At 45.5% G+C, this 12,347-nt stretch overlaps 16 non-coding genes across 16 annotated transcripts; all 16 read left to right on the forward strand.

Annotated features, from left to right (window-relative positions):
- Positions 1-7,187: 7,187 nt before the first annotated feature.
- trnar-ucu lies at positions 7,188-7,304 on the forward strand. Its single transcript has 2 exons — positions 7,188-7,224; positions 7,269-7,304. It is a non-coding gene; the product is annotated as a tRNA-Arg (tRNA).
- Positions 7,305-7,515: 211 nt separating this feature from the next.
- On the forward strand, positions 7,516-7,632 carry trnar-ucu. Its single transcript has 2 exons — positions 7,516-7,552; positions 7,597-7,632. It is a non-coding gene; the product is annotated as a tRNA-Arg (tRNA).
- Positions 7,633-7,843: 211 nt separating this feature from the next.
- trnar-ucu lies at positions 7,844-7,960 on the forward strand. The gene is made up of 2 exons: positions 7,844-7,880; positions 7,925-7,960. It is a non-coding gene; the product is annotated as a tRNA-Arg (tRNA).
- Positions 7,961-8,171: 211 nt separating this feature from the next.
- Positions 8,172-8,288, forward strand: trnar-ucu. Its single transcript has 2 exons — positions 8,172-8,208; positions 8,253-8,288. It is a non-coding gene; the product is annotated as a tRNA-Arg (tRNA).
- A 211-nt stretch (positions 8,289-8,499) lies between these two features.
- trnar-ucu lies at positions 8,500-8,613 on the forward strand. The gene is made up of 2 exons: positions 8,500-8,536; positions 8,578-8,613. It is a non-coding gene; the product is annotated as a tRNA-Arg (tRNA).
- A 211-nt stretch (positions 8,614-8,824) lies between these two features.
- On the forward strand, positions 8,825-8,941 carry trnar-ucu. Its single transcript has 2 exons — positions 8,825-8,861; positions 8,906-8,941. It is a non-coding gene; the product is annotated as a tRNA-Arg (tRNA).
- Positions 8,942-9,152: 211 nt separating this feature from the next.
- Positions 9,153-9,269, forward strand: trnar-ucu. The gene is made up of 2 exons: positions 9,153-9,189; positions 9,234-9,269. It is a non-coding gene; the product is annotated as a tRNA-Arg (tRNA).
- Positions 9,270-9,480: 211 nt separating this feature from the next.
- trnar-ucu lies at positions 9,481-9,597 on the forward strand. The gene is made up of 2 exons: positions 9,481-9,517; positions 9,562-9,597. It is a non-coding gene; the product is annotated as a tRNA-Arg (tRNA).
- A 211-nt stretch (positions 9,598-9,808) lies between these two features.
- On the forward strand, positions 9,809-9,925 carry trnar-ucu. Its single transcript has 2 exons — positions 9,809-9,845; positions 9,890-9,925. It is a non-coding gene; the product is annotated as a tRNA-Arg (tRNA).
- Positions 9,926-10,137: 212 nt separating this feature from the next.
- trnar-ucu lies at positions 10,138-10,254 on the forward strand. Its single transcript has 2 exons — positions 10,138-10,174; positions 10,219-10,254. It is a non-coding gene; the product is annotated as a tRNA-Arg (tRNA).
- Positions 10,255-10,466: 212 nt separating this feature from the next.
- On the forward strand, positions 10,467-10,583 carry trnar-ucu. The gene is made up of 2 exons: positions 10,467-10,503; positions 10,548-10,583. It is a non-coding gene; the product is annotated as a tRNA-Arg (tRNA).
- A 209-nt stretch (positions 10,584-10,792) lies between these two features.
- trnar-ucu lies at positions 10,793-10,909 on the forward strand. The gene is made up of 2 exons: positions 10,793-10,829; positions 10,874-10,909. It is a non-coding gene; the product is annotated as a tRNA-Arg (tRNA).
- Positions 10,910-11,121: 212 nt separating this feature from the next.
- Positions 11,122-11,238, forward strand: trnar-ucu. The gene is made up of 2 exons: positions 11,122-11,158; positions 11,203-11,238. It is a non-coding gene; the product is annotated as a tRNA-Arg (tRNA).
- A 211-nt stretch (positions 11,239-11,449) lies between these two features.
- On the forward strand, positions 11,450-11,566 carry trnar-ucu. The gene is made up of 2 exons: positions 11,450-11,486; positions 11,531-11,566. It is a non-coding gene; the product is annotated as a tRNA-Arg (tRNA).
- A 211-nt stretch (positions 11,567-11,777) lies between these two features.
- Positions 11,778-11,894, forward strand: trnar-ucu. Its single transcript has 2 exons — positions 11,778-11,814; positions 11,859-11,894. It is a non-coding gene; the product is annotated as a tRNA-Arg (tRNA).
- A 209-nt stretch (positions 11,895-12,103) lies between these two features.
- On the forward strand, positions 12,104-12,220 carry trnar-ucu. Its single transcript has 2 exons — positions 12,104-12,140; positions 12,185-12,220. It is a non-coding gene; the product is annotated as a tRNA-Arg (tRNA).
- The last annotated feature ends 127 nt before the right edge of the window (positions 12,221-12,347 follow it).

Here is a 12,347-nt window from a genome sequence, read left to right on the forward strand (position 1 = left end):
TATTTGATTTGATTTGATATATCTTTGTTTGATACAATAATTCACATAATCAGTTATTAATACCTGCACAATGATCCTTGTGCTTTTTATTGCAATTAAAAACCTGGGTTTATGTGATTTTTTTGTGCATTTCCCGAAAACTGAGTCTGTCAGCAGCAGGCTACTCTCAAACACACACACACACACACACACACACACACACACACACACACTCTCTCTCACACACACACACACACACACACACACACACACACACACTCTCACACACACACACACACACACACACACACACACAGGAGGAGACAGAATCTAATAAGCACCAACAGACAGTAAACAGAGGCGGTCGTCACAGCAACCACAGGTGTAAATCACAAAGCAGCTCACCTTGTTACAAAGTTCAAACTTTCTTTCTTCAGCTCATCAGTCACAGTGACGAGAGAAAACAGAGACATTCTGCAAATCATCGTATAAACCTTGACTCACACACACACAAAGACACACTCACAGACACACACGTCTCTTCCTGGGGGAGCAGCAGCGTCTGCAGCTCGTTCTGTGGCGATGACTTCATCCATGTGCGCATCATGGCCGACAGGGCTGGTGTTTGAGGAAGATGAGGCAACGACCTCCACGAGTGTTTCTTCTTCTTCTACAGTGTAAACAGTGTAAATCAGTTACACTCAGACTGCAGAGGGACTTTTGTTTTTCTTATCCAGAACCTTTTCCTCACGACAAACTGGATTCATCAAAAGGTTTCCGTCTTCTTCTACTTCTTTGTTCCCTTTATTAGCAGGTGGCCGACGTCAAGGACGTCAGGGTTTTCAGACATCAGCTGTTTCAGACATCAGCTGTTTCAGACGCTGCATCCTGAGATCTTTGTGTTCTTCCAGTTTCACGTCCGTCACGTGTTAGAAACCTCGTCCACACGTCCACTCGCTCACTGGGACACTTCAGGACATTGTCCTGCTGTCTCCTCACATGGACTCACTCTGACATGTTACACACATTTCACCAGGAGGCTGCAGGAGAAGAAGACACTGACTCAGACACACTGATGTTTGTTCTAATGTTCATTTTTCTGATATTTTAGTTTATAATTAGTTAATTGATGATATAAAAACAGGCTAAGTTGTTATGATTGACAGGTGAGACTGTCCCGTGACTGGTCAGGTGGGTGTATGGGCGGGACCTCCACATGTTTGTACATTGGGAGGAAGTGGAGACGTGTCGTCCATCTTTAGACACAGTGTGTGATGTTCGCCGTAGCAACAGCAAACACATACAAAGAGCTCTTATAAATAATAAATGTTATTTACTGCATCTTCACTGTGAGGATGTGATGTCATGTGTCGATATAAACTGAACATCTTTGGTTTTCAGCTGCTCAGGACGATCAAACGATGTCTCGGTGACATTCGATGCCTTGATTTATAATTTCAGTGTTCGCTCATTCACGTCCGCCTGCAGCTTCTCTCTGAAGTGATTAAACTCTGTGAACACACACTGACATTCTTCACCACATCTGTTTCTCCTGAGCAACCAGTTTACCAGCGAGGACCAGTCCGAGGTTTATACTGGACAAACACAACCGCATAGGTAAACACACACACACACACACTGGTGGAATGCATACACAAACAAAAGCAGATGTAAGCAAGTGTGAACCCTAGAAAATATAGAAGCACACACACACACACACAGGGTAAACAGTGGTGGTTGGCTGGCACTGTTCCTGACAGAGTTATTCCAAACTCAGACATTCCTCAACTCACTTTCCTCCCAACAGTTACCCTACAAGTGTGTGTGTGTGTGTGTGTGTGTGTGTGTGTGTGTGTGTGTGTGTGTGTGTGTGTGTGTTCTCCATCAGAGGTCGGAAGGTCGCTGACAAACAAAAGGAAAAGGGCGACAGCTTTGAATCCAAACAGCAGCAGCGGACAGTTAGAGCTGAAGTAGCTGTGGCATCGAACACGTTACACCGCTGCCGCCGCTGCAGATCTTTCGTCACCTCACAGAATAACACTTGTACTGATGGTTAGTCGGCTGTGGAATAAAGGTCTGAACGTCGGTCCGACCAGCAGATGATTGGTCAGAAACTCGTACTGTGAAGCTGCAGCAGGTTTTCTGCACAGACTCGTTCACAACAGCATCAAATCCACTTTTTCCACTTTTTCACCAGAGATATTTGTTTTTGTTTCTTCATGTTTGTGTCACGTGATAGAAGCTCATCACCCCCCCCCCCTCACTCACAGTGAATCCAGTGGAGGATCCTTCTTCACCTGCAGCTTCAGAATAAAAGCACCATGACTTCATTCTCTGTTAAGATGCTATGAACTCTCTGGGTTTCAGCTCACAGCCTGAAGCCATGAAGTCACCAGGGTTGGTTTGGATATTACATTTCTAATAACCCACATTTCCACTGCAATGACATGGCGGCAGCCATCTTGGCTCTGTTTGCTGTCTCATTAGAGGCTGAGAAACTGCCGGCAGCATGACGCAGCACAAACCTCCAGACTGTGTGTTGTTTTAAAGGAGACAGATAAACTGTTAAAGCTGAAAGACATCTAGTGGTGAAGTGTCATATTGCAGCTGAACACCACTCACTGTTTTACTTTTTAAGTTTGTCTCTGTGGAGCCAGTTCTTAGAGAGCTGAACACCATGTGACGTGTGGAGCCAGTTCTTAGAGAGCTGAACACCATGTGACGTGTGTGGAGCCAGTTCTTAGAGAGCTGAACACCATGTGACGTGTGGTGCCAGTTCTTAGAGAGCTGAACACCATGTGACGAGTGGAGCCAGTTCTTAGAGAGCTGAACACCATGTGACGAGTGGAGCCAGTTCTTAGAGAGCTGAACACCATGTGACGTGTGGAGCCAGTTCTTAGAGAGCTGAACACCATGTGACGTGTGGAGCCAGTTCCTAGAGAGCTGAACACCATGTGACGTGTGGAGCCAGTTCTTAGAGAGCTGAACACCATGTGACGTGTGGAGCCAGTTCCTAGAGAGCTGAACACCATGTGACGAGTGGAGCCAGTTCTTAGAGAGCTGAACACCATGTGACGTGTGTGGAGCCAGTTCTTAGAGAGCTGAACACCATGTGACGAGTGGAGCCAGTTCTTAGAGAGCTGAACACCATGTGACGAGTGTGGAGCCAGTTCTTAGAGAGCTGAACACCATGTGACGTGTGAAGCCAGTTCTTAGAGAGCTGAACACCATGTGACGTGTGTGGAGCCAGTTCCTAGAGAGCTGAACACCATGTGACGAGTGGAGCCAGTTCTTAGAGAGCTGAAAACCATGTGACGAGTGGAGCCAGTTCTTAGAGAGCTGAAAACCATGTGACGAGTGGAGCCAGTTCTTAGAGAGCTGAAAACCATGTGACGAGTGGAGCCAGTTCCTAGAGAGCTGAACACCATGTGACGTGTGGAGCCAGTTCTTAGAGAGCTGAACACCATGTGACGTGTGTGGAGCCAGTTCTTAGAGAGCTGAACACCATGTGACGTGTGAAGCCAGTGCTTAGAGAGCTGAACACCATGTGACGAGTGGAGCCAGTTCTTAGAGAGCTGAACACCATGTGACGAGTAGAGCCAGTTCCTAGAGAGCTGAACACCATGTGACGAGTGGAGCCAGTTCTTAGAGAGCTGAACACCATGTGACGTGTGGAGCCAGTTCTTAGAGAGCTGAACACCATGTGACGTGTGGAGCCAGTTCTTAGAGAGCTGAACACCATGTGACGTGTGGAGCCAGTTCTTAGAGAGCTGAACACCATGTGACGTGTGTGGAGCCAGTTCTTAGAGAGCTGAACACCATGTGACGTGTGTGGAGCCAGTTCTTAGAGAGCTGAACACCATGTGACGTGTGAAGCCAGTTCCTAGAGAGCTGAACACCATGTGACGTGTGGAGCCAGTTCTTAGAGAGCTGAACACCATGTGACGTGTGGAGCCAGTTCCTAGAGAGCTGAACACCATGTGACGTGTGGAGCCAGTTCTTAGAGAGCTGAACACCATGTGACGAGTGGAGCCAGTTCCTAGAGAGCTGAACACCATGTGACGAGTGGAGCCAGTTCTTAGAGAGCTGAACACCATGTGACGTGTGGAGCCAGTTCTTAGAGAGCTGAACACCATGTGACGTGTGTGGAGCCAGTTCTTAGAGAGCTGAACACCATGTGACGTGTGGAGCCAGTTCTTAGAGAGCTGAACACCATGTGACGAGTGGAGCCAGTTCTTAGAGAGCTGAACACCATGTGACGTGTGGAGCCAGTTCTTAGAGAGCTGAACACCATGTGACGTGTGGAGCCAGTTCTTAGAGAGCTGAACACCATGTGACGAGTGGAGCCAGTTCTTAGAGAGCTGAACACCATGTGACGTGTGGAGCCAGTTCCTAGAGAGCTGAACACCATGTGACGAGTGGAGCCAGTTCTTAGAGAGCTGAACACCATGTGACGAGTGGAGCCAGTTCTTAGAGAGCTGAACACCATGTGACGAGTGGAGCCAGTTCTTAGAGAGCTGAACACCATGTGACGTGTGGAGCCAGTTCCTAGAGAGCTGAACACCATGTGACGAGTGGAGCCAGTTCTTAGAGAGCTGAACACCATGTGACGTGTGGAGCCAGTTCTTAGAGAGCTGAACACCATGTGACGTGTGGAGCCAGTTCTTAGAGAGCTGAACACCATGTGACGTGTGGAGCCAGTTCTTAGAGAGCTGAACACCATGTGACGTGTGGAGCCAGTTCTTAGAGAGCTGAACACCATGTGACGTGTGGAGCCAGTTCTTAGAGAGCTGAACACCATGTGACGTGTGGAGCCAGTTCTTAGAGAGCTGAACACCATGTGACGTGTGGAGCCAGTTCTTAGAGAGCTGAACACCATGTGACGTGTGGAGCCAGTTCTTAGAGAGCTGAACACCATGTGACGAGTGGAGCCAGTTCTTAGAGAGCTGAACACCATGTGACGTGTGGAGCCAGTTCTTAGAGAGCTGAACACCATGTGACGAGTGGAGCCAGTTCTTAGAGAGCTGAACACCATGTGACGTGTGGAGCCAGTTCTTAGAGAGCTGAACACCATGTGACGTGTGGAGCCAGTTCTTAGAGAGCTGAACACCATGTGACGTGTGGAGCCAGTTCTTAGAGAGCTGAACACCATGTGACGAGTGGAGCCAGTTCTTAGAGAGCTGAACACCATGTGACGTGTGGAGCCAGTTCTTAGAGAGCTGAACACCATGTGACGAGTGGAGCCAGTTCCTAGAGAGCTGAACACCATGTGACGTGTGGAGCCAGTTCTTAGAGAGCTGAACACCATGTGACGAGTGGAGCCAGTTCCTAGAGAGCTGAACACCATGTGACGTGTGGAGCCAGTTCTTAGAGAGCTGAACACCATGTGACGAGTGGAGCCAGTTCTTAGAGAGCTGAACACCATGTGACGTGTGGAGCCAGTTCTTAGAGAGCTGAACACCATGTGACGAGTGGAGCCAGTTCTTAGAGAGCTGAACACCATGTGACGAGTGGAGCCAGTTCTTAGAGAGCTGAACACCATGTGACGAGTGGAGCCAGTTCTTAGAGAGCTGAACACCATGTGACGTGTGGAGCCAGTTCTTAGAGAGCTGAACACCATGTGACGAGTGGAGCCAGTTCTTAGAGAGCTGAACACCATGTGACGAGTGGAGCCAGTTCTTAGAGAGCTGAACACCATGTGACGAGTGGAGCCAGTTCTTAGAGAGCTGAACACCATGTGACGAGTGTGGAGCCAGTTCTTAGAGAGCTGAACACCATGTGACGAGTGGAGCCAGTTCTTAGAGAGCTGAACACCATGTGACGAGTGGAGCCAGTTCTTAGAGAGCTGAACACCATGTGACGAGTGTGGAGCCAGTTCTTAGAGAGCTGAACACCATGTGACGAGTGGAGCCAGTTCTTAGAGAGCTGAACACCATGTGACGAGTGGAGCCAGTTCTTAGAGAGCTGAACACCATGTGACGAGTGGAGCCAGTTCTTAGAGAGCTGAACACCATGTGACGAGTGGAGCCAGTTCTTAGAGAGCTGAACACCATGTGACGAGTGTGGAGGACGTCCATCTGTATCAACCTGCTGTTCGCTGCTCGTTCTCGATGAACAGCACCATGAGGTTTCTCTCTGCTCCGGTCGACGGCTCCTCCAGGGCCTCACTTTCACTTCTGTTGGTGAAGCAGCAGATTGTGTTCATTAAGTCAGAATTCGGCTATTTTATGGTCTTTAATTAGCAGAAGAGAGGAGAAGCTTTCCAACCCTGCTGACTGATTACAGACTCACAATGTGTGTGTGTGTGTTTGTGCATGTGTGTGTGTGTGTTTGTGCGTGCTTGCTCCTCTGAATGTGGGTTTGGCCGAGCCATGTTGTCCTAATCTCTCCGCATCTTTGCCAAGAAGCACTTACAGCTGTGGTATGTAGCGTGTGTGTGTGTGTCTGCGTATGCATGTGTGTGTGTGTGTGTGCGTGTGTGTTGCGTTGTGGTCCCTGGATCACGAACGGACGAGCGAGCCTCAACACCACAAGCAGCGCCTCGTCCAAGAGAGCGAGAGAGACACTTTAGAAGAAGGAGAACAAACAGAGGAAACAACTTTTTCACGATTTAAATAGTGTTTATAGAAAAGAAAGACGAGGACGACAGGTTTGGAAACAGACGATGAGAGGAGGAGAAGAAAAAAGGAAAAATCCACACAAATAAAAAAGGAGAAAAGTGTAACAGGACATGATAGAAGTCAAGAAAAGCAAGAGAAATGAATGTGGGAGGAAAAGAAGAGAAAGGAAGTTTAAGGAATAAATAAAAAAAAGAATAGGTGGAGGGAGATGGGAAGATGAGTAAAAAGAGAGCCAGGGAAAGAGAGAAGCACAAGTCCAAGGAAGAATGAAGACATACACAGAAACAGAGAAATGAGAGGGGAACAAGAGATCCAAGGGAAAAGGAAGAAAAGATCAAAAAAACAAGGAGGAGAAGAGTTCAAGTTTGAATAAAGGAGAAGAAGAAATTGACAAAAAGACAGGAGAAAAAAGCAAAGTTCAAAGGACTTACTTGATCTCAAGAGTGTGTGATGTGCATTTAATCACACTGGGAAAAGCCAAACTGTTTAATGGTTCTGGGTTTGATTCCCATCAAGTCTTTTGTCATCAGTCTTACCGTTAGAAAGTCTCAAAACACGGAATCGGACACACACAAAGACAGAACATGAGGCTCTGTGGCGCAATGGACAGCGCATTGGACTTCTAGCATCATCATGTTCAAGTGTTCTAATATCAGCACAGAGAAAGTGATTCAAAGGTTGTGGGTTCGAGTCCCACCAGAGTCGTCATTATGCATCATAAAGCGGGAAAATTAACATTCTGTACTATATCTGACTTACTTGATCTCAAGAGTGTGTGATGTGCATTTAATCACACTGGAAAAAGCCAAACTGTTTAATGGTTCTGGGTTTGATTCCCATCCAGTCTTTTCTCATCAGTCTTACCGTTAGAAAGTCTCACAACACGGAATCGGACACACACAAAGACAGAACATGAGGCTCTGTGGCGCAATGGACAGCGCATTGGACTTCTAGCATCATCATGTTCAAGTGTTCTAATATCAGCACAGAGGAAGTGATTCAAAGGTTGTGGGTTCGAGTCCCACCAGAGTCGTCAATATACATCATGAAGCGGGAAAATCTGAGTCCTGTACTATATCTGACTTACTTGATCTCAAGAGTGTGTGATGTGCATTTAATCAAACTGGAAAAAGCCAAACTGTTTAATGGTTCTGGGTTTGATTCCCATCAAGTCTTTTGTCATCAGTCTTTCTGTTAGAAAGTCTCAAAACACGGAATCGGACACACACAAAGACGGAACATGAGGCTCTGTGGCGCAATGGACAGCGCATTGGACTTCTAGCATCATCATGTTCAAGTGTTCAAACATCAGCACAGAGGAAGTGATTCAAAGGTTGTGGGTTCGAGTCCCACCAGAGTCGTCATTATACATCATGAAGCGGGAAAATCTGAGTCCTGTACTATATCTGACTTACTTGATCTCAAGAGTGTGTGATGTGCATTTAATCACACTGGAAAAAGCCAAACTGTTTAATGGTTCTGGGTTTGATTCCCATCAAGTCTTTTGTCATCAGTCTTACCGTTAGAAAGTCTCAAAACACGGAATCGGACACACACAAAGACAGAACATGAGGCTCTGTGGCGCAATGGACAGCGCATTGGACTTCTAGCATCATCATGTTCAAGTGTTCTAACATCAGCACAGAGGAAGTGATTCAAAGGTTGTGGGTTCGAGTCCCACCAGAGTCGTCACTATACCTCATGAAGCGGGAAAATCTGATTCCTGTACTATATCTGACTTACTTGATCTCAAGAGTGTGTAATGTGCATTTAATCACACTGGAAAAAGCCAAACTGTTTAATGGTTCTGGGTTTGATTCCCATCAAGTCTTTTCTCATTAGTCTTACCGTTAGAAAGTCTCAAAACACGGAATCGGACACACACAAAGACAGAACATGAGGCTCTGTGGCGCAATGGACAGCGCATTGGACTTCTAGCATCATCTTCAAGTGTTCTAATATCAGCACAGAGAAAGTGATTCAAAGGTTGTGGGTTCGAGTCCCACCAGAGTCGTCATTATGCATCATAAAGCGGGAAAATTAACATTCTGTACTATATCTGACTTACTTGATCTCAAGAGTGTGTGATGTGCATTTAATCACACTGGAAAAAGCCAAACTGTTTAATGGTTCTGGGTTTGATTCCCATCCAGTCTTTTCTCATTAGTCTTACCGTTAGAAAGTCTCAAAACATGGAATCGGACACACACAAAGACAGAACATGAGGCTCTGTGGCGCAATGGACAGCGCATTGGACTTCTAGCATCATCATCTTCAAGTGTTCTAATATCAGCACAGAGAAAGTGATTCAAAGGTTGTGGGTTCGAGTCCCACCAGAGTCGTCACTATACCTCATGAAGCGGGAAAATCTGATTCCTGTACTATATCTGACTTACTTGATCTTAAGAGTGTGTCATGTGCATTTAATCACACTGGAAAAAGCCAAACTGTTTAATGGTTCTGGGTTTGATTCCCATCCAGTCTTTTCTCATCAGTCTTACCGTTAGAAAGTCTCAAAACACGGAATCGGACACACACAAAGACGGAACATGAGGCTCTGTGGCGCAATGGACAGCGCATTGGACTTCTAGCATCATCATGTTCAAGTGTTCTAACATCAGCACAGAGGAAGTGATTCAAAGGTTGTGGGTTCGAGTCCCACCAGAGTCGTCATTATACATCATGAAGCGGGAAAATCGGAGTCCTGTACTATATCTGACTTACTTGATCTCAAGAGTGTGTGATGTGCATTTAATCACACTACAAAAAGCCAAACTGTTTAATGGTTCTGGGTTTGATTCCCATCAAGTCCTTTGTCATCAGTCTTACCGTTAGAAAGTCTCAAAACACGGAATTGGACACACACAAAGACAGAACATGAGGCTCTGTGGCGCAATGGACAGCGCATTGGACTTCTAGCATCATCATCTTCAAGTCTTCTAATATAAGCACAGAGAAAGTGATTCAAAGGTTGTGGGTTCGAGTCCCACCAGAGTCGTCATTATGCATCTTAAAGCGGGAAAATTAACATTCTGTACTATATCTGACTTACTTGATCTCAAGAGTGTGTGATGTGCATTTAATCACACTGGAAAAAGCCAAACTGTTTAATGGTTCTGGGTTTGATTCCCATCAAGTCTTTTCTCATCAGTCTTACCGTTAGAAAGTCTCAAAACACGGAATCGGACACACACAAAGACAGAACATGAGGCTCTGTGGCGCAATGGACAGCGCATTGGACTTCTAGCATCATCATGTTCAAGTGTTCTAATATCAGCACAGAGGAAGTGATTCAAAGGTTGTGGGTTCGAGTCCCACCAGAGTCGTCAATATACATCATGAAGCGGGAAAATCTGAGTCCTGTACTATATCTGACTTACTTGATCTCAAGAGTGTGTGATGTGCATTTAATCACACTGGAAAAAGCCAAACTGTTTAATGGTTCTGGGTTTGATTCCCATCAAGTCTTTTGTCATCAGTCTTTACTGTTAGAAAGTCTCAAAACACGGAATTGGACACACACAAAGACAGAACATGAGGCTCTGTGGCGCAATGGACAGCGCATTGGACTTCTAGCATCATCATGTTCAAGTGTTCAAACATCAGCACAGAGGAAGTGATTCAAAGGTTGTGGGTTCGAGTCCCACCAGAGTCGTCATTATACATCATGAAAGCGGGAAAATCTGAGTCCTGTACTATATCTGACTTACTTGATCTCAAGAGTGTGTGATGTGCATTTAATCACACTGGAAAAAGCCAAACTGTTTAATGGTTCTGGGTTTGATTCCCATCCAGTCTTTTCTCATCAGTCTTACCGTTAGAAAGTCTCAAAACACGGAATCGGACACACACAAAGACGGAACATGAGGCTCTGTGGCGCAATGGACAGCGCATTGGACTTCTAGCATCATCATGTTCAAGTGTTCTAACATCAGCACAGAGGAAGTGATTCAAAGGTTGTGGGTTCGAGTCCCACCAGAGTCGTCAATATACATCATGAAGTGGGAAAATCTGATTCCTGTACTATATCTGACTTAGTTGATCTCAAGAGTGTGTGATGTGCATTTAATCACACTGGAAAAAGCCAAACTGTTTAATGTTTCTGGGTTTGATTCCCATCGTCTTTTGTCATCAGTCTTACCGTTAGAAAGTCTCAAAACACGGAATCGGACACACACAAAGACGGAACATGAGGCTCTGTGGCGCAATGGACAGCGCATTGGACTTCTAGCATCATCATGTTCAAGTGTTCTAACATCAGCACAGAGGAAGTGATTCAAAGGTTGTGGGTTCGAGTCCCACCAGAGTCGTCATTATACATCATGAAGCGGGAAAATCGGAGTCCTGTACTATATCTGACTTACTTGATCTCAAGAGTGTGTGATGTGCATTTAATCACACTGGAAAAAAGCCAAACTGTTTAATGGTTCTGGGTTTGATTCCCATCAAGTCTTTTGTCATCAGTCTTACCGTTAGAAAGTCTCAAAACACGGAATCGGACACACACAAAGACAGAACATGAGGCTCTGTGGCGCAATGGACAGCGCATTGGACTTCTAGCATCATCATGTTCAAGTGTTCTAATATCAGCACAGAGGAAGTGATTCAAAGGTTGTGGGTTCGAGTCCCACCAGAGTCGTCATTATGCATCATAAAGCGGGAAAATTAACATTCTGTACTATATCTGACTTACTTGATCTCAAGAGTGTGTGATGTGCATTTAATCACACTGGAAAAAGCCAAACTGTTTAATGGTTCTGGGTTTGATTCCCATCAAGTCTTTTCTCATCAGTCTTACCGTTAGAAAGTCTCAAAACACGGAATCGGACACACACAAAGACAGAACAAGAGGCTCTGTGGCGCAATGGACAGCGCATTGGACTTCTAGCATCATCATCTTCAAGTGTTCTAATATAAGCACAGAGAAAGTGATTCAAAGGTTGTGGGTTCGAGTCCCACCAGAGTCGTCATTATGCATCTTAAAGCGGGAAAATTAACATTCTGTACTATATCTGACTTACTTGATCTCAAGAGTGTGTGATGTGCATTTAATCACACTGGAAAAAGCCAAACTGTTTAATGGTTCTGGGTTTGATTCCCATCAAGTCTTTTGTCATCAGTCTTACCGTTAGAAAGTCTCAAAACACGGAATCGGACACACACAAAGACGGAACATGAGGCTCTGTGGTGCAATGGACAGCGCATTGGACTTCTAGCATCATCATGTTCAAGTGTTCTAACATCAGCACAGAGGAAGTGATTCAAAGGTTGTGGGTTCGAGTCCCACCAGAGTCGTCATTATACATCATGAAGCGGGAAAATCTGAGTCCTGTACTATATCTGACTTACTTAATCTCAAGAGTGTGTGATGTGCATTTAATCACACTGGAAAAAGCCAAACTGTTTACTGGTTCTGGGTTTGATTCCATCAGTCTTTTGTCATCAGTCTTACCGTTAGAAAGTCTCAAAACACGGAATCGGACACACACAAAGACGGAACATGAGGCTCTGTGGCGCAATGGACAGCGCATTGGACTTCTAGCATCATCATGTTCAAGTGTTCTAACATCAGCACAGAGGAAGTGATTCAAAGGTTGTGGGTTCGAGTCCCACCAGAGTCGTCATTATACATCATGAAGCGGGAAAATCTGAAGTCTGTACTATATCTGACTTACTTGATCTCAAGAGTGTGTGATGTGCATTTAATCACACTGGAAAAAGCCAAACTGTTTAATGGTTCTGGGTTTG

The sequence above is a fragment of the Hippoglossus hippoglossus genome, chromosome 13 (assembly GCF_009819705.1).
Source record: "Hippoglossus hippoglossus isolate fHipHip1 chromosome 13, fHipHip1.pri, whole genome shotgun sequence".
In the NCBI taxonomy this organism is placed as follows: Eukaryota; Metazoa; Chordata; class Actinopteri; order Pleuronectiformes; family Pleuronectidae; genus Hippoglossus; species Hippoglossus hippoglossus.